General features: G+C 34.1%; 1 non-coding gene across 1 annotated transcript; it reads left to right on the forward strand.

Moving 5' to 3' along the window:
- Positions 1–13,502: 13,502 nt before the first annotated feature.
- On the forward strand, positions 13,503–13,609 carry LOC128294819 (small nucleolar RNA R71). Its single transcript, XR_008285126.1, has one exon. It is a non-coding gene; the product is annotated as a small nucleolar RNA R71 (small nucleolar RNA).
- Positions 13,610–25,671: the final 12,062 nt, after the last annotated feature.

Below are 25,671 nucleotides of genomic sequence, written 5' to 3' on the forward strand. Positions count from 1 at the left end.
TTGGGACCACAAATTCTAACCGAAAATAAATTTTTATTTTATTTTATTATATGATCTGTATTATATTAGAAATGTCATGTGAAAATTTTGATAAGAAAATTTTACTAATTATGTGTTTAATTATGGGAAGGACCAAATCGCATAAAATGCAAAAGTTGGATTCTAGTATCTAAAAGGATCAAATAGCTATGGAAATCAAAACTTAAGGTCTTTATATGGTAATTAGACTATTAAAGAAAGTATGTAGATATTTTGGTATGACTTATTCATGGAAAAATATAAAAAGGCTAAGGACTAAATTGGAAAGATGAAAAGTTATTAAATGACAATTTAATTAAGTGAAAAAGAAAACAATTTCATATCATCTTCCCCAAATATTTCTATGGAAACCCTAGGAGAGAGGAAGAATACTTATCAAGCTTATTTGGGTAAGTAATCAAGCCTCATTTTTAGTAATTTTTATATTTTTGAAACCGGGATAGTCTAATCTATCTATTTGGGGGATTAATTTGAAAATTTATCAAAGTATGAAATTTGGGTAATGGATGAATATGCTGGAAATATGAATATTATGGTAGAAAATGAAAGGTTGTTAATAGATAAACAACTTTTACAAAGTAATTTTTTATGGTAACTTGATTTAGGGACTAAAATGAAAAAGTGATAAAACCCATGGAAAATTTTGAAATTTGTGAAATGTATGTGGTGTAAATGTAGTATATAAATTTTGATTAGGCTTGGAATAGGGAGTAAATTGCATAAATTTCATTTTCTAAGCCTAAAGACGAAATGAGAATTTATGGAAAAGTTAGGCCTAGGATAAAAATTGCATCCACTTGAATGTAAAATATGATAAATTGATTCAAATTTACTCGTATAGATCTGGATAGACCAAATTGGAGCTAGAACGAGGAAAATGGAAAAAGTCAGATTAGTAGATTTTTCGTACACAAACAATTATCGACGTAATTTCGTGTAACTAAATTTTATATGTTTTTATGCTTGAATTAAGTGTTGTGTTTGCAAATTGTATAAATATCATATATGTATATGACGTTGAAAATATACCTGACAAGGCCGATTAACAAAAATGTTTGATAAAGGATAAACGAGAAAAATGTTACTTTTATGCTTAGAACGAATGTGGAATGTGATCATTTAAATTATATGAATGTTATAGAGGTATGAAATAATTACATCACGGGAAATGCTTCAAATTGTTAAATCTCATTGAATAAATGAAAATCGATGAATATGTGATTTATCGGAATGAATGAGGTCCTGCATTTGTTGCTGATGGGATTTAGCTCAGATGAGTAATCCTATTGACCTCATTTATGAAAGGATTTAGCCCAGACGAGTAATCCTGATATAAGTCCTCTCGAGCATATGTTATGGATTGGATTTAGCCCAGACGAGTAATCCAGATTAAGCTCTTTTAAGCATACATTATATAGAGGATTTAGTCTGGACTGGTAATCATGTTATACGATATGTGGCTCGAGAGTGTGTTCTTTGATTTAGTACCCTAATGGGTACCCTTGAATAAGAAATTGACGGATTATTGAATCGTACACCTTGAGTGTACTACTTGTGTATCCATCGATATTTTAGATAAATTTAACGAGTAAAAATCTTGATATGAAAAGATATAAATAAGAAATAAGTTATTACACGTATTCGGCTGAAATAGAAGTAAATGATGATACATGACATATGATATATGAAAACATGAGATGATGATATTTGTACATGGACTTTATTTGATAAATATATATTTATTCTTGATTATAGACTTGTACACCTTGAGTGTACTAATCGTGACCTTGATATTCCAAGTAATATGAGTAAAGTTCTGATATGAAATGATCTCAACTCGAAATGAACTATTATGAAATTATACTTGAAATAATGAGATGAATTATGCATGTTGAATGAACACCTGTTGTGGAAAGCATAAGTGATTGGAAATTGATTGTTGTTGAGCCCTTATATGTTTTGATGTTAATATGGAATATATGACTAACAAGGGCAATGAGAATGTGTGAAGGCTTGAGATCAAATTGATTGATTATGCTTTACATAGTTACCTCAAAATAGAATGAATGGTAAGTTAAGTACCACGTTATATGAACTTTCTAAGCATTTTATGCTTACTTAGTTTTATTTCCCTGTTTTAGAGTAAATTGGAAGCTCGACAGAAATCACTCACACTATCCATTGGCCCATGTTGGTACAATATGGTAAATCAATTATGGTTGTAATGGCATGTATAGGATATATTGGCCATATTGGCATGTAAATGTAAATGATGCTTGTAATCTAGCCATTGAAATGGCTAGTAATGGTTTGTTTAAATATATTTGTAATGTCAAACTATGGTAGCTAAATATATGTTAAGTAGTTAATCAAATCATGTTTAATACATGGATTGAACTAAGGTAAGATTGTAGACATGTATGCATGAAATGATATGCCATGATGAATGATGGAATTTGCTTGATTTGAATGCTTGAAATGGTTGGTATTTGGATGTGTGATTCAAGTGCAGGTCATGGGTGTGATTTTGGGTGAGAAATGAAGCTAGTAATGGCTTTATTTTGACCACACAAGCAGACACACGGGCAGGTGTCTAGACTGTGTATGACACGCGGCCAGGTACATGGGCGTGTAGTTAGGCCGTGTGTCCCTGGCACCTTAATTTTTGAGAAATAGAATGCTCAAAATTGAGCACACGGGAAGAGACACGGGCTTGTGTCTCAGCCATGTGTGCTACACGGGCGTATGGCACGGCCATGTGCACAAGTCAGAAAGTTACATGGGGTTGAACACGGCCTCCAGCATGGGTGTGTCCAAGGGACACGCCCGTGTGAGCCCTACACCTTGGAAAAATTTTGAAATGTTGCAAAAAATTCTTAGAGGTTCCGATTAAGTCCCGACTCATTTCTAATGCTCGTATTGGGCCTTGAGGGTCCATTCAAGGGACGTTTCGAATGATTTCAGAATTTGAATAGTAACTTGCATGAATTATCCATAAAATGTGATTGAATGTACCGGTAATGCTCCATAACCCTATTCCGGTGACGGATACGGGTTAGGCGTGTTATAGATTATGAACTAGAAAACATATTAGTCATAGCATGTGAATTAACTAGTTTAAAATGAAGTTCATCTCATTGAAATAATTATGTAGTATATGGAAAAGGCTAATTAATTGAATGTTGGATGAAAACAAGCTTAATATTGGATTAAGAAAAGAACAAATCACTATTATAGTAGTTTATAACCCTTGTAAAATGAAGTGTGAGATTAGTTGGATATAATTGGCATATTGTTAGAATTAAGTGACCCGAATCCTTATTTAAATAAAATACAGTGGTAAAATAAAATAAAAGAAAAATCCATATAGAACTACACTTCTTTTACCGTATTAAACTCCATCTATTTGATATTGATTAGAATAAGGTGTTTCAATCTTACTACACTCCTATTAGAATATGGTTTTACAAGCCTATAAATAGACATAGTCTACTCCTCTTGTAATTATTCGAATTCGACATAGTGAATTTTCTTCTCCTCTGCCAGTGGTTTTTTTCCCGAAAAGATTTCCACATAAAAATCTGTGTATTGTTTATTTTTCCTTTCTCTTTTCTTTGCGATATATTGTCATTACCGACATTCTATTTTTACACATGTCATAAGATATGTTCCACTACAAAAAAATCGGAGGTTTATGGTTGTTTCTCAATCTCTATAACCAATTTATTGTCAAGTGAAGTGGGATAATAATCTCTGATTAGTTCAAAACTGAAATGGAGATTTGAGGCTATTCATCGATCTCTATAACCAACTTATCATCAAGTGAAGTGGGATCATAATCTTGGATTAGTTTAAAATCAAAACCAAGTTGATGCTAGAGTTCTTCGAATTTTTCTTATTCTATTTTATTTCAATTTTTATTAGTTAATTACATTATACTTTAAATGAAATACTTTAGTTGTAAGAGATCTTGTAATAATCAAGTCAATCTCGTGAAATCGATACTACTTTCTTAAATAGGAAATTTAATTCTATTTTAGGTGAAGAATTTTTATTTTTGATGGATTAACTCATCGACAATTTTTTTTTTTTTGACAAGAAAACAACCGAAGGTCAACTCAATTTATTGCGTCATTGATAATAGCATCATGGATTTCCATAGGGTAATCCATATCAAAAGTTAAATCACATCTATTTTTTACAGCAATTTTGTTAAGCAGGTCAGCAACACTATTACTCTTTCTATCAATCCAGTTAAACTGGATCGTGTCAAACTTGTTAAAATCCCTGCACTCTTGCTTCACATAGCAACCCAAAATAGTAACATCCTTATCACGGTTTTTGAAAGTATTTATGAGAGTAGCATTATCAGACTCCATCATAATCTTTGTCAAGTTTAAACTTGAAGCCAGCTTCATCCCAAAGGTTACTGCTTTCAATTCTGCCCACATAGCATCGATAGCTTTATTATCATAAGCATAGCTTCCAGCAATCACAAAACCATCAGCATTTCTTGCTATAATACCGTAGCCGTTATTTCCATTAGAGACAGCAGCATCAACGTTGATTTTAATAAAGTCTTTAGGAGGTTTTTTCCAACCTTTGTACACCGGGATCGGAGGAATAACTGGGGGATTATTTAAGTTGAAAACTCTAAAATCATTACTTAGAGTGTAAGCCCTTTCTCAGACCATTCTAGCAGGATCATCATTTCCCTGGAAAACCAACTTGTTCCTATTATTCCAATAGTTCGAGAGAGGAGTGAAAAAGTCAGCAGCAGCCTTTGAGTCAAGCCCACGGAGGATATCTTCCAACCAGTCGATACATCGGCTATAACTACCATCAAGAAATCTATTGTTTAAACCTCCGACTCATCGACAAATTAAATGTCATGATTATTGGATAATCATGTGTATCCTCAATATGGTCTAGGGGGCAAGCCCCCAAAGTTTTTAAAAAAATTTAATTACGCCTCTTTTATTTTTGAAAATTACTATTAAATTTTTGAAAATTTTTAATTAGATATATCAAAACTTTTGAAAATTCTCATTAAAACCCTCAAAGTTTTTAAAAATTTTAACTACACTCTCATAAAATTTAATATTAAGCTCTGCTACTTTAGATAATTCTCCTTCTTTTTACAAGATTTATCAAAAACTTAAACATGTTTATCCATCACAAAAAAAAAATAATAAATAAAAAACACCATGTTTTTGCCATTCGATGTCTTAGTATGTAATAGTTAACCAAAGAAACATTACAAAGAAGTCAATTAATAAATACTTCTATCAAATATATATTAATTATAAAGATGGATAAATTTAGATACAAAATGAATAGAATATAAAATAACTAAAACATAATGTAAAATATGACCTAATAAAAATTAATATGAATATGACACTAATATATAAACATCTCAAGTTTTATATAACATCAGTAAGGTTTGTACATTTGTTTTTTTTATGAAAATTATATTTTAAAATTTTAAATATCAATAATTAAACTATTATAATCAAACTTTCAAAAATTTTATCTTCAAACTTTTCAAATTATAATATTGACATGAATATTAAATGAATAAAAACTATTAATCATCAAATTATTAATATTGAATTACTAACTATATTTTAATAAATGTATTTAATATTACATACAATATTAATATTAAATGCTTAAGTTTATACTAATATTTTGAAGCGTTAATAAAATATTTGAGAATAATTAAAATATTTTAAAAGTTTAATTGAGGAGTTCATTATATCTAAGCCAGCTAATTAAGTGAATAAAATAATGAGAAGCAGTAGACGAACTTACAAGTTCCCTATCTACGATAGGAAAATATGAATGGTGATGAATTTAGATAGCCTATTAACTTGGATTTTGTTGCCTTCGCTAGAAACCAAACTCAATTCTGATCATATGTGGACCCGACCCTTTAGAAACTGACGCTCAGTCTTTTCTTTTGGTAACGTTGACCTGAATTCCAGGCCGAATTACATCATCTGGTCGGTCTCCGCTTTGACGTATTCGACGGTGGAGTTATCCCTTCAAATTTCAAGCTTTATTTTATATTTGCAAATAAAAATATGTCGAATTAAAGAAATTAGCAAGCCCAAAGAGACCCAACCTCACAATTGTCCAGCTTGTGTGCCAAGGGCGAATCCAGCGTATTTCTTTCTCTTCCTACAAAATTGAATTATAACTTTTGAGTCATCAAAATTATGATGTATTAATTTTATTATTTCATTATCTTTTTACGGGATTAAATATTTTTTTTGGAGGATCAAAGTGTTAATTTATGATATATTAATTTTTAATTTAATAATTTAAAGAAGAGTTGAATCACAATTTTTCTTTTCTTTCTTTCTTTTTATTTTTTTATTTTTTATTTTTTTGTGGGAGGGGAAGAGAGGGAGGAAAGGCCCTTGCTTGTCCCTCTTAGATTCACCTCTAGCTAACGCGCAATTTGTGAGAAACAAGTAATCATAAACCTGACAATAATACTAATGCAATTTCCCGAGCTTGGATTGTTCTTGTTGGTTCTTAAACATGGATAATGCATGTATGGCCCAAATTAATGTTGTAACACCACCTTGGACGTGCATGAATGCTTAATGATGAAGAAAAGTCATAATTCCATGAATGTGCAGCTTTTAATTCTCCTACATCTTCCTTGGCCAAATGGTACATGTTTCTTCATTAACGGCGTCATAAATAAGCTTGAGTGCATGAATGGGCAGCATGTATCTTGGTAGTTCATTCCCCCATTCGATTCATGCATGGGCTGGTACATTGGTTGATTTTAATGAGGTATTGGTTGATTTTAATGAGGTACATTCCCTTTGTTGTGTTGATGAATCCTTCTTCATTAAGGAGTGCATAGAGAAATGAATTTGGCACACCATATGATTGGTCACATGTATCACATTGAACGCAGGCTCTGGAAGGTTCTTTTGTGCATGGATTCGACTTTATGATGAACATTAATATGCACTTAAGTTGTCAACCAAACAGCCTCTACAATCACATATAAATAGATATTAGCTCATTTCAACAACTCATAAATGAAGCTCCACATGATTTCTAGGGTGCTAGCATGCATATAACTCATTTTTATAGCAAATTGTAAACTAACTAAGTTAGAACTATGCCCACAACACAAATAACACACTTTACCAAGAATTCGATTGAATCCCTAGAAACTAGACTCTAGACTCACATGCATAAAAAAATTTGTGGAATAATTTAAATAACAAATAACTTCACACCTAACACATTAAAAAAACATAACATGAAAATATCAAACAAAAACACTCGACTTAGAGAATTTCATTATAGTTTTAGGACCCTCGCACTTAGGCTAATCGCGAGTCTTTCTTGTCGAGTCACATGATGTAACCAGAATCACATCATACCTACCCTTTTGAAGACGATTTGTCCTCAAATCGGGCCATTTACTCTCAAAAAATCTTTCATGGTCACATTCCCTTTTGGTCATGAGCTCGACAACATCTCTCCCAAAAGCTTAAAATTACACATAGTTTGAAAAGAAATAAAGTTAATTGTAAACCCTGCCTCTTTAGAACGATGCGAGTTCAAGTTGCCACCTACACATGAGCGACATGAGTTAGTGACACAATGAATTATAAGCACAAAAAAACTTTCTAGAGCTCTCTTCAAAATTTGAACACACAAACCAATGTCGGCATCAACGATATAAGTTGACCTTACCTTTCCAATATGAATCAAAATTTTTATCATTGGCAACAAAGAATAATCATAGAGAATGTGATAATTATTCACATAATTGATGTGTGTACGACAAAGGCAAGTGCACCTATTAATAAATAGTATAGCTACGATGAGTAAAGATATCGTATCTACTAGGACTAAAAGTATTAGTAATTACCATTTTCCTATTATTTAGCCAATTATTTGGAGTGATTGTCTTAAATTAAGGTTTACTAAATTAATTTAACTAAGAACTCAACAGAAAATAAATTAGAAAAATAACCAAAAGATAACCAATGAGAGAGACAATACCCAGGAAAGAATCCGTCTAAACTTCATTTATTATTATGAATTTGAATTAAACAATTTATTCACTTGGTACCTTGATTCGTAGAAATCCCTAAATTATGCTAATATCTCTTTCGAGAGTAAGAACAACTGACTTTAGGTTAATCAATTGAAATATTTTTCTAATTCAAAACCCCTATTGTTGCATTAACTCAGTCTATGGATTCCCCTATTAGATTTTACTCTAATCCGGAAGATATATGTTGTCTTATTTCTAGGATTGCAGGCAACTCCACTTAATTATGCTAAATCTACTCTTAAATAGGGACTTTTGCTCCTCTGATTAAGCACATTAAACATGAATTAATATCCTAGAAATATTAAAAGAAGAAATAAGCACACATAACTGAGAACAATAATCAAGTATTTATCTCATAAAACAGAAATCAAGTAATAGAATTCATCATAGGGTTCATCTTCCCGACATATCTAGGGAATTAGTTCATAATTGTAAATGAAAACATCTTAAAGTCAGAATAACCACAAGAAATAAAAAAAAAACTCATAAAAACTTCAAGAGAAATTAAAAGGAGGTCTTCAATCTTGATGGAAATCTGCATCAAAGTTAGCTTAAGTGGTGTTCTTCGAGTTGCTTTCTTCGATATTCTCTTATGGGCCCCAATTCTCTTATGTTATTTGGTATTTATAGACTTTAGAATGCCCAGAAAGCTTAAAAATTTCTCTTTTCTATGTGTTTAGGAAGCGAGTTGCAAAATTGACACGGCCTGGCATATGGTCGTTGTCCAACCGGCTCATCAGCCGTGTGTATAGCCCATGTAAGAAGGCCCAGGCTGCGTGGCTCTTGAAACTAGCTCTATTTATCCAATTTTCGCTCATTTTTCACTCCTTTCACTCCCAAATGCTTTCCTAAGTATAGAAACATGAATTCAAAGGATTAGGAGCACAAAATTCACCAATCTGCATAAATAATCATCCATAAGCACATTAAGAATGGGATTAACCTATGTTACTTTTATCATATACCAAATATCCCTACACTTAAGCGTTTGCTTGTCCTCAAGCAAAATCCTCAACTTATATTAAAGTTAATCTTTCTCAACTTGTAATTCTCATCAATAATTTTTCAAAATAATTCGCAAACAACCATGCATTGGTAATTTAACTAAAAGGGCACTAAAGATTCAAACAGTCTAAGTCAAAATTTTTAAAAGCATGAAAACATAAGTATCTCGCATTATTTAAGTAATTACCTTTAATTCAAAATCAACAAGAATTTACATTCCCACTAAAGATTCACTCAAAGTACTCAAAGTGTTTAAGGCTCAATAAATATACACTCAACAATAGAACAAGAAATGTCATTACCATAGACTTGCTTGAAAATCAAATCTCCAACACTATAAAATAAAATGATACACCAATCAAAAGGTATTTAATAGGTTGTAATGGGGCTTAGGTTAAGGGTGTGGAAAAAGGCTAGAAAAGTTAGTTATAATCAAGATCGGTTTGATAAATTACCAAACTAGAAAAAAAACAAATGATGAATTAAAAAAAATGCATCAATCAAAATTATTCAAGCACAAAAATGAGCTTCTTCTCAAAATATGAAATTAACTGTTCAAGCTCAATCAACAAAAAATTTAATCAATATTTTTATTCTATTACGATTGTTTTACAAAGAACATTAAAAGAAATTCAGCAATTCAAACAAAGGAACATAGATAGGCAACTAACCACATCAAATCTCGACAAGAAGAGAGTTAATAAAATGGGAAAAATTCATAACAAAAGAAAAATGAGTCAAAGGGTTAACATTCATGGGTTAATCAAGAAAAAGGAGTGTTTGGCTCAACATAGTTCTCTAAGGGTTAATTCAATAGGTAGGCTTTTTATAGGATAAGTGACTTTGACCTAAGTGCCTCTATCATCTTGTTATATCAAATCAATGGTGTGGTCTCGACATGCATAAGCGAAGAAAGTTCTAGAATAACAAATCAAGTTGACACACTCATAACCAATAATAGAATGAGCATGAAAAATGTATGCTATAAAGGCTCAAAATCTCACAAAAAATCATCGTTTTGATGTCAAACTTGCAAATTTAAAACTTCAAAATAGTACCTCAATTCAGGAAACAACCTAAAAATTTTAATTTCTGAAAAATAACTTATCATGCTTGGTTCTCTCATGTCTTAAAGTTTAAATCAACCAAAGTACAAATATCTACGAATTATTCCAAAACAACATCAATAAAAAATTCCAAATTGACAAAAATTCACTCTAATGAAAGTATGAGAAAATTACTTAAGTACCGCAAATAATTTAGGGATTTTCTAATAATTATATAAATAACCTCCCCACACTTAAGATATACATTTTCCTTAATGTATAAACAGAAATAAACACAAATTAAGCAGAATATCATAAAAGAGGGAGAAAACTGAAACTACCCTAAATATAGATGAAATCACCAAAATAGTGAAAACTGAAATTGTAGAATGTACTGCATGGTTCCAAGCAACTAATAAGAAAATAAACACAAATAATGAAGAAGATTAAGAGGTTACAAACTCAATTAGAAATAACCATAAACATAAAAGGATTGTTGAAAAGATAATAAATGAAGAGGTTTGAAAAAATAAAAACAAAACAACTAAAAACAAATAGAAAAGAAAAAAGAAAAAAAGAAAAAGAAAAGAAATAAAATCAGTGATATTCATTGTCAGAGGCATCGGGATCGTGAGGTGCTGGCGCTGAAGAAGATATGTGGAGGTGTTGACAGATCTACTGCAAAGTCATATCAATACTATCGAACCACTCAAAATGGTGCCACTTGAAATGAGTGAACTGCTCGGAGAGGTCTGCTAAGGTGGTAGCAGAAGTAGTAGTGGTAGGGTGGCTCGGAGGTGGATGATGAAGTGGTTACTCATGTGGGAAAGAGACATCATCAACAAAGTCTTCATGCTTATCTTGAGGGTCAGAATGAGATAATTGGTATCGAGGAGTATCTAGTTCACACAGTCACTCGATCATCCTCATGTGACTCATGCTCAATAATCCCTGCAGGGACATCTGTCCAACTAGTGTGAAGGAGGAGGACTACTTCAGACTGTCGAGGAGGCCGAAGTGTTATGCAAGGCGAATAACATAAGGGCCTAAGCATATAGAACCCTTCCTACTACATTTTGTCTAATGGAAGCAAGCTAGGGCGATGAAGTAGGCAAGATCGAAGGTATGCTCCATGGTGGCCATGCTCCAAAGGAAGTATATGTCAACTGTACCGACGAGTGATCAATGTATAAGCCAATATGGCATGAATATAGTGCAAGACTAGAGGAAAGGAAGTCACCTTCAACCGACTTGGGTCATAAGGTGTCAGCTCTGTCCAGCATAAGGATGGCAAGTAGTGGATGTGTCGATATAAAGTGAGGAATCTTTCAGCACTCATGAACTCTTTAGTGTAGAGTCCTAAAGCCGCTCCAAATTTAATACCAAGATAAGTTTTGAGTCAAAAACTGTTTATCTTAAATGTGTCAAACTCAAAATGTTTTACCTCGACTGTACTGTATGGGACTTCAATACCGTAAATGGATTCGATTCGTTTGACTCCAGCTCCGAGAGAGAAATTTGTAGATCTGTTTTGTCTAGTAATACTTTGTTCCTAACCTTAAATTGGTTCGTTCTCATCATATACTCATCGTGGTATCACTTTGGCTATACATCATGTTTTCTCGGTTTCTCCTCAATATGTGTTCGCCATTCATCTAGTTCCTTGAGTTGCACTATTCGCTCTTCATATGTTGTTCTATTTCTGTCACCTTGGCTGAAACATGATTCCAACATGTTTTCTCGAAGGGTTTCCTACAAAGAAGGTTGAGCCATGTGGTTACTAACATTAACAGAAAATTTAATCTCATCTCGCTCATTAGAGACTCTTAGAGAATCACATGCTTGGAGAGTAATCTTTTCGACACCTACATTAGGCACAAGTTCACCCATACCAACATCTTTAATCGTCCTAGTAGTGGCTAAAAAGGGTTGACCTAAGATCAAAGGTACCTCACTATCCTTATCCGTATCTAACACAACAAATTCAACAGAGAATATGAATTTATAAATTTTCACGAGCACATCCTCAATAACACCTCTAGGATATCTGATAGTTCTATCCGCTAATTAAATACCCATCCTAGTGCGTTTGGGTTTCCCAAGAACTAGTTGTTTAAACATTTTGTAAGGCATGACATTAATACTAGCCTCTAAATTAGCCAAAGCATTTTCAATATTTAAACTACCAATGAGACGAGGAATAGTAAAACTCTTTAGATCTTTTAGTTTGTTTTGGAGAATGGTCGAGCAAACTGCATTGAGCTCAACAGTCAACGAATCGTCTAACTTCCCTTTGTTTGTTAACAGCTTCTTTAAGAATTTGACATAATTTGGCATCTGCAAAAGAGCTTCAACAAATGGTAAGTTAATGTGTAAGTTTTTAAGAATATTAAGAAATTTACCATATTGTTCGTTCGTATGGTCTCTCTTCATCGCGTTAGGATATGGCACTCGAAGTTTATATTCTTTGACAACCGGCTCTTGCTCTTCCTTACCTTACTCAACCTCATCGTTATTCACCACATCTTATAGCCTCAGTTCTTGTTCAAGTTAAACTAACCCTTCCACGTCTCGAACAGTAATTGCGTGGAGCTGCTTCCTAAGGTTAAGTTCAGTATTGCTAGCTACCTTGTGGTTTTTTCGAAATTAGTTTAGCAAGTTGTTCTATTTGGTTTTTGAGTCCTTAAATCGATACTTTCTAATTTTTCAGTGTTGTTATAGTGTTATGAAAATGATTTTTTGACACCGAGATAAATTTTTTCAACATCTCTTCAATGTTCAGCTTTTTCTCTTGCTGATAAGGTTGTTGGAAGCCTAAAGAGGGTTGTACTCTCTAATTTCCTTGACCACTCCAAGAGAAATTGGGATGGTTCCTTCAACCTGCATTATAGCTATTACTATAAAGGTTATTTTGAGGTCTAGAATTATTACCCATGTAACTGATTTGTTCATTCTCTGGTCTAGGACCGAAGGGTAATTATTCTGGATTATTCATTCCACCTCCTTTTGTATCACACTGCATCACCGGATTTACTTGCATAGTAAGATATAAACCATCAATTTTCTTATTTAGCAATTCTACTTGGTTTGATAACATGGTGACTGCATTTAGATTAAAAACATCAGCTGCTTTCATTGGCTTTGTCCTCATGACTTGCCACTGATAATTATTCAGTTTCATCTCCTCAATAAACTTATAAGCTGCATCGAGTGTTTTATTATTCAGTGTTCCACCGAGTGCTACATTAATTAACTATCTAGTTGAGGGATTCAAACCGTTATAAACGGTTTGAACTTGCAACCATAAAGGTAACCCATAATGAGGGTACTTTCTCAATAAGTCATTATATCTCTCCCATGCATCATATAAAGTCTCTAAATTGATCTGAACAAAGGAAGAGATGTCATTCCTCAACTTGGTTGTTTTAGCCGATTGGAAGTACTTTAAGAGAATCTTCTCGGTTATTTGAGCTTATGTAGTGATGGAACCTCGTGGTAAAGAGTTTAACCATTGTTTTACTTTGTTCTTCAATGAGAAACCGAACAACCGTAAGCAAATGGCGTCATCAGTGGAGCCATTAACCTTGAAAGTGTTGCAAATTTCTAAAAAATTGGCCAAATGAGTATTTGGGTCTTCATCTTGCAAATCATCGAACTAAACATATTATCGTACCATCTAAATTGTGTTCAGCTTCAGTTCGAAATTATTCGCCACAATGGTAGGTTTCATAATACTAGATTCAGCCCCAGTCAGAGTGGACTTGGCATAGTCGTATATAGTACAAGCAACAGAAGTTGCAGGAGGTAGCTGAATATTCTGATTATCACCCATCTATTCAATAATAATGTTGTCCTCTTGTTCGTCTACTATATTCTGTCAAGTCTGTCTTACTTCTCTACGATTTTTATGAGCAGTACTCTCAATTTCACTATCGGAAAGCAATGGTCCTGATAGGCTTCTTCTAGTCATATACCAAAAGAACCTACCAGAAGAAAACAAAAGAAAAATTAGAAAGTAAAAATTAAATTAAAAACAAAAATATAAAACAAAAAAAAATAAAAATGTCTAAATTAATAGAAATTAAGTGTTCCTAATATTCAAGTCCCCGAAAATGGAGCCAAAAACTTGATGTGTGTCATGGAACTAACTAAAAATACGACAAAGGCAAATGCACCTATCGATAAATAGTATATCTATGGTGAGTAAAGATATCATATCCACGAGGACTAAAAGTATTAGTAATTACCATTTTTCTATTATTTAGCTGACAATCTGGAGTGATTGTTTTAAAGTAAGGTTTACTAAATTAATTTAACTAAGAATTCAACATAAAATAAATCAGGAAAATAACCGAAAGATAACCAATGAGAGAGACAATACTTAGGAAAGAATTTGCCTAGACTTCATCTATTATTATGAATCTGAATTAAATGATTTATTCACTTGGTACCTTGATATGTAGAAATCCTTAAATTATGCCAATACCTCTTTCGAGAGTAAGAACAATTTACTCTAGGTTGATTAATTGAAATCTCTTTGTAATTAAAACCCCTATTGTCGCATTAACTCAATCTACGGATTCCCCTATTAGATTTGACCCTAATCCGGTATATTTATGTCATCCTACTTCTAGGATTACATGTAACTCCATTCAATTATGCTAGACCTACTCTTAAACAGAGACTTTTTCTCCTTTAATTAAGCATATTAAACATGAATTAATATGCCGAAAATATTAAAACAAGAGATAAGCGTACATAATTGAGAACAAGAATCAAGTATTTATCACATAAAACAGAAATCAAATAATAGAATTCATCATAGGGTTCATCTTCCTTAAGTATCTAAGGAATTAGTTCATAATTGTAAATGAAAACATCTCAAAGTCAGAATACCATAAGGAATAAAGAAACTTATAAAAACTTCAAGACAAATTAAAAGAAGACCTTCAATCTTGATGGAAATTCGCTTAAATGTTGGCTCCAATAGTGTTCTTCGAGTTGTTTTCTTCGATATTCTCTTTTGGTCCCCTATTCTTTTATTCTATTTGGTATTTACAGACTTTAGCATGCCTAGAAAGCCTAAAAATTGGCTTTTCTGCGTGCTTAGGAAGTGAGTTGCGAAATCGACACGGCCTGGCACTGGCCATATGTCTAGCCCGTGTGGCTCACATGGCTGTGTGTCCAGCCCATGTGGGCAGGCCCAGGCCGTGTGGCTCCTAAAATCAGCTCTATTTATTTGATTTTTGCTCTTTTTTGCTACTTGCACTCCCAAATGCTCTCCTTAGTATAGAAACATGAATTTAAAGGATTAGGAGCATAAATTTCATCAATTTGCATAAATAATCATCCATAAACGCGTTAAGAACAGGATTAACATATGTTACTTTTATCACTTATCAATAATCGCAGTTCGAATACTTTATTTTCGAATCTAAAAAAAAAACATCAAGCAAGCAAAAATTTTTCACACATTTATTCAAAATAAAATTATGATGTTTGATTTCTCTAAAAAATGATTCTGAAAACAAGCTCCGGGTTTAAACACGCGATTTTGATCACTCATTCAAAAATGTAGCAAAAGTGTCTCTTTCACTAACAATTCACACATGTTAAACAAATAAGATTTAGACATATGCACATTCAAGCAACCAAGCCCCTCAAATCTCATTCGAATAGGCATGAACTTACATGAAAATCTAGCACAAAGATGTAAAGAATTCACATAACTGTCATAATCAAACAAATTAAGCATTCTATGTGAAAATCCTTTATCATTCAAAACAATCAAATCTTGCAGATAACTAGTTGGACCAAAGACATCAACAGATACTTCAATTTGCAGTTTTATGTTACTTGAACCATCACAAATCATTTCATAAGAAGTTCATTTTAACATGCTATCGACATCTTTTAAAGAATAGCAACAAGGAATATTATTGTAAAGAGATTCTTTAAAAACAAAATCGTTGGCATCATATCAACAACATTTGAAGCTAATTGCCTTAAGTTAATTACCAAAGATTCCTTACCTTCCTTACGTTTCGAAACTTGTGGAAATGTTTTGTTTGAAATTTACCTTTTTCGATAAATTGAAATCGTCTCTCAAAAGTGGAGTAATAGAGTTGAGACTCATTCATCAGTTTTTTAGAAACCTGAAATGGAGAGACAAAATGAGGACAACTCGCATGCTGGTTAGTAAAACACTTCTCTCCTTTTCACTCATTTCTTTCTCAACTTCACTCTCTTTTTCAACAATGTCACTCATATCATTCACACTTTCTTTTATTTCTTCAATCTAAATTTCTTTTTCTTCTCTTTCGCACTCTTTTTCTTTTTCTTTTTTTATTTCAATTTCTTTTTCCTCACACTCTCTTTTTATTTCAACTTCTCTTCTCACAACCTCTTTTTCTTTTTCGATCTCTTTTTCGCTCGTTTCTTTTTTTCTTCTCTCAAATTCTTTTATTTTCCTCTCATTCTTTCTTTATCAACTCTTGTTTTTCTTTTCTCGCAATTTCGTTTTGTTTCATACTTTCTTTACAAGATAGGGTTGGAATTAAAGAATTTTAATGAATAGACTTTCTTCGGACATGAGTGGAATGATTGACACACAATTATCCTTTCATGATTGAAACGCCCTGGATGAGTACTTTGGTACACTCAAAGAGATATTTGTGTCTTCACATTTGTTACCACTGTAATAGCCCAAATTTGACCGGGCTTTAAAAGGGTAAAACAGATAAATGGATAAATAAATATTTATTTTGAAGTCCAAGTTCAGTCCAGAATTACAAATATAATTTGGCCAGATTGGAATGGCCCATTACTTGAAAAGATTTAATGTCCATCTACAAGCTTGACTCATATGGAAACATAATCTTCAATATGCAATCTTAGATATGATACAATCATAGATATGATTGCAATCTTAGATATGATATGCAATCTTAGATATGATACAATCTTAGATATGATTGCAATCTTAGAAGATATGATTTTATAATCTTAAAGATTTAATTTGTAGATACCTTTAAATCTTAACCGTTGATGTAATTGATCTGCACCGTTAGATTTGAGGAGGTTCAACTATAAATAAAGGCCTCTCCCTTCATTGTAAATCACTTGAGTTTTGGGAAGCAATAAGAATTCTTGAGAGCATTCACTCAAATTTCTCTCCCTCTTGCGTTTTTACTCTCTGTGGTTTGTTCTTATTTAATTCTTCGTCTATCTTAGTTTTTCAACCTTTTTTATTTTTAATTTCTTCATTTTTCAAATATGTATATTTATTCCTATCTTTTATACATATGATTATGTATTTTATATATTATAATATTTAACCTTTTTATATAGTTTATTTTCAAATATATATTTTCTATGCATGTATATATATTATATTATCATTTCATGTATTTTGAACTCTGCATTATATTTTTATAATTTGTAAATGTTCTATTTATTCATTTTTTTAGTGTATGTCATTTATCTTATTTGTGCATAGTTTTATTTTTATATGCTATGTTTAATTATTTCTTTTATGTGCAATTTTATGATATATATTGTTGTATAATTTTTGCATGTATTATGTTTTTCTTTTAGTTTACTCATGTTTTTATTTGTTTATTATCTTATATTTACCCTAGTATGATTTTTTTATTAAACGTATGTTCATGTTATTTAGTTTTGTCTTAATGATATTATTTATGTTTGTATGGAAATGTTAGAATATTTTGTACATCTATGCTTCATGATGCATTAATATGTCATCCTAAAACGTCATTTAAAATAATATTCCAAGGTTTTTTAAAAAAATAAAAGGCAATGCTTGATGTTTGGAAACTTGAGAAAGGTAGTGCCCTAACTTCATCGGGTTGCGACTTTTCTCGTTGAATTGAATAGTCAAGCACCCTTCTAAGTGATTTTGAGTTTTCAAAACTTAAACAATTATTTCGAGATTTCAAAACATAGTGTTCTAACTTACTGGATATGGAGTTTTGTTGTTTCGAGATAGAAATTTTCGAAAGACGAGCTTAGTTTCGAAGGTTTTAAAATGTTGCGTCCTAACTTACTAGATGTGATGTTTTGACTCGTTTGAAATAAGTGAGCCTTAATTTTCAAAATTGAGACATTCTAATTAAAAGAGGTTTGCATCTTAAAACTTTCAAATTTTCGACATTAAAGACACTTGATAATCAATTAGGTACCAATTTTTGGGCGTTACGAGGGTGCTAACCCTTCCTCGTACGTAACTGACTCCCGAATCCGTTTTCTCGACTTTTGTAGACCAAAATTAATGTTTTAAAACAAAACATTTTATAAGGTGATCCAATCACCCCTAAAAAGATTGGTGGCGACTCCCGTTTTCGTTTTTCTTAAAGTCGATTCCCATTTTCCAAAACTCGATTTAAAAATGGTTTCGATAGCTTGGCGACTCCACTGGGGATAATAAGAGAGTCAAGCCGTGTAATTGATTATCTCTTGTCTTAATGTCGGAGATTAAAATTTTAAATTTTAAAATCCTCTTTGCATTACATGTGTTTGTATTATTGCATGTGTTGCTATATTCTGATATGCATTGCATTAGCATGACCGTTGTGGTCACACCATTTAGTGGAAGTGAGAAGCTACGCCTTCGTGAGGTTTTCGCCTCCGTGTAGGATAGTGGATCACTTTCAGGAAACATCCGTACCTATTGTTTCATGAGATTTTCATCTCCGTGTAGCCATAGGGAAATGTATCCCCCTGAACTGAACTCGATTCAAATGAGCCTATAATGGATGAGGATCGAGGAATCTGCTGGTTCGGGTACCTCAAACTTTAGAAATAAACCACACATAGAAAAACCGTAAGAGCTCAATATAGATAGAATTATACTTAGGTTATCTTTGTGTTTATTAATATCATATGATACTGACTGTTTTCTTTCTTTTTTGCATGTCATTTTACATTTAAAAGGTATCGATTCACGGTCAGTTTCTATGTTAGAAAATTTTATTATAGAGAACGGACTTCTTGATAGAGTGGAGGGCAACGCTAACATCCATAGATGGTCTGAGCAAACTCAGCTAGGAAAAGGGGATAGCATAACTGTGGGATATATGTCGGAGTTATCAGACTACACTCACATCAGTGTCACACAGAATAATCTGTAGGAGCTTAAGGCTATTTGGGATCAATGGGGCAATGAGACCAAGCAATCATTCTACGGTAAGTACGGAGATTTGCCCTAGTTGTTTGATATTTAGGTTGATGAGAACTTGTTTCGAGCTCTCGCTCAGTTTTAGAACCCAGCATACAGTTGTTTTACCTTTGGGGAGGTAGATTTAGTGCCTACTGTGAAGGAATACACAGCCTTACTTCGGTGTCCTAGATTTCAGTGTGATAGGATTTATTCTCGAGCTGCTTGTGTCCCAACCTTTGGTAAGAAGTTGATGACCATTACGGGGATAAGCGAGCAGTGGATTATGGCTAGAATTAAGGAAAAGGGTGAGAGTAAGTGCATTCCGTGGGGAGCTTTGAAAGATCTGATCCAGACACATCCAGACGAGGCGAAGAGGGTAGACATTTTTTCCTTAAGCTTATACGGATTGATGGTTTTCCCCAAGGCCTTGAGATATGTGGATAAGGCGACCACGGATCTCTTCCATCAACTTAGCAAGCGGGTCACTCCTGTTCCTGCGATTTTGGCGGAGACATTCAGGTCCTTGAATGCATTTAGGAGGGCCAGTGCGGGCAGTTTGTTGGTTGTGCTCAGTTACTTTTAGCTTGGTTCTACAGTCACTTCTGTTTGATAGATAAGGTGGTTTTTCGAGTCTTTTTCGAGGATTACTCCCCGTTGAAGGACATAGTAGCTTCAACTAGGAAAGTTGATGTTTCTGAAAAAAGTTGGATAGCGCTACTTCAGAATCTGCAGTCAAAGGACGTAGAGTGGAGGGCTCCATGGATGATTCCTGGTGAGATTCTTTACCGATGCGGCAATTTTGATTGGGTCCCTCTGTTGGGAATTTGGGGTGCCATTGGTTATGCCCCTTTGCTTATGCTGAGGCAACATGGATTGAGACAGTTCATATCGGTAACTTACGGTTTGGTTCAGAGTGAGTTCATGTATAGAGGAGCTGACTACAAGAGGAAGGTCAGTGAGATCTCTAGTGCTCGGAACAAGACTTGTCAATTAAAGGGAGTAGTTATTAGCTCTACTACGAGTCCGGAGTACGTCGAGTGGAGAGGTAGAAGGATTAATAATAACATCCCTAAGCCAAGCGTGGAAGGAGCTCGACCGATAGAGGAATATTTGCAAGTGACGCCCTCGGAGTTAGAAATTATGAAACAAGAGTTTGAGAGAAAGAACTTGGAGCTCGAGAAGAGGATAGCAAAGCTCGAGGAAGAAAAGATATACTTGAGCCTAGACTTCGATGTGCAAAAGATGAAGGTCGAGAAGGTAAAGAAGGAAAAGAGAAAGATAGAGGAAGATCGAGATGATTTAAAGGAGCACTACAAAAGGGCACAAGTATCCTTGAAGAAAGCGGGAATAGGAGGGTCTTCAGATCAGTTGCAGAAAGAGGTTCAAGGGGAAAAGTCCAAAGCCGAATATTGGGAGAGGAGGTTCCAAGAGGTGCAATTATGGATTTTAACCTTAGAGAAAGAAAATCAAGGGTTAAAAATTAGGGTGACTGAGCTTGGGCGATCCCTTCATCTGCAACGAAGTCGTGATTCCACAGTAGAGGTAAAGAAGCTAAAAGGAAAAGTTGAAGAGTTGGAATCAACATTGCAAGATAGTAAGCTTTTTATCGAGCAGCTTGAGGCACGAGAAGATCATTTAAAGGGAGAACTGCGCCAGTCTAAAGAACAAGTCAGAGATAGAGATTACCTTATTGGAGAAGCCATAATTCAGATCCAGAGGTAATCGAACACATTCGAGACTTGGCGATGAAATGACGATTGAGTATGATGCATGAGTCATCGTCGGATGTAGGTCAAGAGTTAGCCCTTTTATTAGATAGAGTTAAAACTTTGGGCATTAGGGTAAAAGCATATTTGTAATCCATTTATATGTAAAGATATTCTTTTTCTAAATAAAGTTTTCTAAATGAGATTGAATCGAGATCGATACCTTTTGCATTCATTTGCATCTTATAGCATTTCATTGCATCATTTTTATTCAAAATTATAAAAAGACCCTAATTAGTTAAAGTTATTAAAAAGAGAAAGAAAAAGAGAGAGAGAGAGAAGAGGGTCACGGCTGAGTGAAAAGAAGTTGAATGGGAATTAACGATGTTCCTTACATATCCCCGAGTTTTGTGTCGGAGGGATAGTTTACGGAGAAGGGGTGTTTGGAAATGAAAATCATCCCATCAATGTCATACCGAGGAAGGGACTGAACAAAGAAACCTTGAGGGCATTCGCCTACAAACCGGAAGTTCTTTAAACAATTGGATGTAGAAGAACTTTCGTAATCTTTAGGAATTTTACTGAGTAATATTCGAACACTCTTGTTGCTCTAAAGCCTAGGAGTAATGAGATTTCTTTTGAGAAGTGGGCTCATGTTCGACATTTTATTTTCAATAAAACATACTTTTATTATTTATCCGAGTAAATATTCTTTCATTTTGATTCTTTTGACCTTTGACATTCTGTATAAATTTTCATTTCATGTAAATAGTCATTCTTGAATTCATTTATTCATTGTATATTCTTTTGTGTGCCTATCATAGATCCCTAGATATCAATGACACGGGCAAGGATACTACAGATTCAGAGTTCCTTTTGAGTGCGATATGTGTTTAGAGGAATCTCAGTACTTTGAAGGTGACAGAAATTGTGACTTGTTTCTGAATTTGTTGAAAATGGTTTTTACCCCATGAAATGGTGGTAGGAAATATAGCTTTAGAGGAAGGAAAGATTGAGAAATTTGAATTAGCTGAGGAGACAAAACAAGACCTTGTTGAGACTATTATGGGAATTCAAAAATGTGGTCCAAAGACGCATGCAGGAGGATTTGCAATTGCCAAGATAACATGAGGTTTTGGGGCACTGTTGGTCCACCATGGAAAGGGACCGCATCAGTTGTACAATGAATGCCAAATTTAAAGGAGTCAAGACTTATGGGGCATGTATGTTATGGGCTCGAGCTCGTCAAAAGTTTCAAGCTGACAATGACTCATCTTTGTGGACGTCAACTACTCCATTAAGAGGGGGAGATAACTTCATATGCCAATATTACAAAGTCAAAAGTCATCCATTTCAAAAAAAAAAAGATTATATATAACCGCACAATGCCAAAAGTTTGCAGTCTTTTCAAAGATAATGCCCAATACCACAATACAACAAAGGTTGCCAAAAGAAAAGAAAAAGAAGAAAAAACAAATTATAGAAAATGACCGAGACTGGTAAAAATTGGCATAAGAAACTACCGCCTACTCTCTATGCTTACGCTGAGGCAAACACCTTCAATTCCAGTTGTTTCAAAGGTTCCAACCATCATCCTTGGAATGGGTGCATTGTTTGGCTTTCCTGAGCAGTCTGATGTGCCATCAATAGCTGCGATGGTTAGCTCCAGGCAGTGGCCATTGATTTCTAGCTATGGGGCATCAGGCTGTAAACAGTCTCTGAAGCTTAAAATGATAGATTCTTTCTTCAAAACCAGTTTTTGACAAAGTGGATAACAGTATCATGAAGGAAGCTCTCTTAGACTTCTATACAAGTTCAGAGAAGAGAAAACCTGATCAAATCATTATTTTCAGGGATGGGGTTAGCGGGTCTCAATTCAATCAAGTTTTGATCAAGTTATTAAGGCTTGCAAGTTTCTTGACGAGAAGTGGAACCCTAAAGATTATGGTTATTGTTGTACAAAAAACCATCATACCAAGTTTTTTTTTTTCAGCAGGGATCTCCTGACAATGTGCTACATGGTACTGTCATTGACAAAAAAGTATGCCATCCAAAGAACAATGATTTTTACCTTGGTACCCATGCTGGAATGATTGGAATCACGAGGCAGGCCCACTATCATGTTCTCTTAGACCAAACTGGGTTTTCGGCTGATGATTTGCAAGAGTTTGTTCATTCTCTATCCTATATGTATCAAAGGAGCACCACAACCATATTTGTTGTGGCTCTTATTTACTACGCTCATTTGGCAGCTTCACAGTTGGGGGCAATTTATGAAGATTAGGGATGCTTCAGAAACATCATCGAGTCATGGTGGAATGTATGCTCCAGGAGTAATCTCTGTACCTCAGCTTTTCAGGTTGAAGGATAAAGTCAGCAACTTCATTCTTGTCTGATGAGAATCATTGAACCATCTTTTTGTAGGGTTTGACAAACAACAGCCAGGACTGCTGCTGGGGAAATCCCTTTCTCATGGGTTTATGAATCAAGATTTTTCCTCCAAGCTTTGATGGAGTCAAGAATTGAATACCTCTAGTAAACTTAACTTGAAAGTATTCATCCTAAGTAAATGTACCAAGAATGGATGACACAGACTTATGACAAAGAAGGTTCGTCCAAAAGAATTTCATAAAGGAAACCTTGTGTTGAAAGAGATCCTTCCCATGCAAAAAAATGCCGAATTGGGAAGGGCCATATGTTGCGAAGAGGGCTTTCTCTAGAGGTGCACTGATTTTGACAAGAAATGGATAGGAAGAATTTATCTGATCCAGTGAATTCGGACTCGGTCAAGGACTATTTTGTCTGAAGGAGAAGGGAAGCCAAGGTGAAAACCCGCAAAGGGCACTTTGGGACTTCTATTTAAAAAAAAAGAGGAAAAAAGGGAAATAAAGAAAAGAAAAAGAGAAAAAAGAAAAAATAGAGAGGCCAAGGTGAAAACCCGCAAAGGGCGCCTTGTGACCAAAGGGGTTTTGAGTTGAAAACCCGAAAGGGCAGCTCAAATTTTGAAGAGCACACAGTAATCTTGCTGTATCTGATTCAACGAATAGTGAAGCACGTTGCATATTAGGGCATCAACAAAGTACTTTGGATCTTTTAAACGCATGTTGAATTCAAGAAAGTCTTCATGGAGCTGGCATATAAACGCTCAAGCGGCGATATCTAGGGCATCTAACTTTTGTCATGTTTGCTATCTTTAGATTCTTTTTCTTCTCAAAGATAGGCTTTCAGATTAATTTCCTTTGTATTTTTGAAAAATTTATTCAAATCTAATTATTCTCAAAGATTAAATTCATCTTCTAATATTCTTAAAATATTTTGCATTAAAATAATGATAGATGAACTAAATAATTTTCACAAATGAAGTTTTGATCATTACTCTGTAAGTTTCTAGAAAATACAAGAAACTAAAACAAAACAATTGTTCAAGGAATTCACGTAGGTGAGATTCGAAAGAACTCGAGGGAATTCTTTCTTTGGTCCAAAATGATGATTGGACAAATCAAACGATTCGATCCTAAGAGAGGATTATCTTACAAATATCTTTGATGGGTCATAGCATTTGAAGAACGGTACAAACCCATGGGCTGAGTAAAGAATGATATTTCGAGAGAAATAAGGATGAGCTTGGATGAAAGAATGAGTAGTGACATCTGAATAGGGGTCATAGTCATAAACATTTTGCATTATAACAGGTTTAATTAGGAGCATTTGACCCATTTTAATCATAAGCATCCTAATCAATAGGCATGAATTCATACACATTATACAGGTTGTATCCTTCAAGGGACAATGAAGATTGGTGCGCCTTAACCCTCTAAGCAGTAGGGTAATAGGCTAAAGCATAGCAGATCTGACCTTTAAGTATTTACACTGACGCAGATCCAAGATGATTTGGCATCTCTGTATTGTCAGGGAGCAGATCGAAGATGACAGATTTTGCATCTCTATATTGGCAGAGAGCAGATCGAAGATAACAGATTTGGTATCTCTGTATTGGCAGGGAGCAGATCGAAGACATAACTGATTTGGCTTTTACGTGTTTACGTTGAAGCAAATCCAAGATGATTTGGCGTCTCTGTATTGTCAAAGAGCAGATCGAAGATAACAGATTTGGCATCTCTGTATTGGCAAAGAGCAGATCGAAGATAACAAATTTGGCATCTCTACATTGGCAGAGAGCAGATCGAAGACAGCAGATTTGGCGTCTCTGTATTGGCAGGGAGCAGATCGAGGACATAGCTGATTTGGCTTTCACGTGTTTACGTTGAAACAAATCTAAGATGATTTGGTGTCTCTGTATTGGCAGGGAGCAGATCGAAGACATAGCTGATTTGGCTTTCACGTGTTTACGTTGAAGCAAATCTAAGATGATTTGGCGTCTCTGTATTGGTAGGGAGCAGATCGAAGACATAGCTGATTTGGCTTTTACGTGTTTACGTTAAAGCAAATCTAAGATGATTTGGCGTCTCTGTATTGGCAGGGAGCAGATCAAGGACATAGCTGATTTGGTTTTCACGTGTTTATGTTGAAGCAAATCTAAGATGATTTGGTGTCTCTGTATTGGCAGGGAGCAGATCGAAGACATAGCTGATTTGG

This window comes from Gossypium arboreum, chromosome 6 (genome assembly GCF_025698485.1).
Source record: "Gossypium arboreum isolate Shixiya-1 chromosome 6, ASM2569848v2, whole genome shotgun sequence".
Lineage (NCBI taxonomy): Eukaryota > Viridiplantae > Streptophyta > Magnoliopsida > Malvales > Malvaceae > Gossypium > Gossypium arboreum.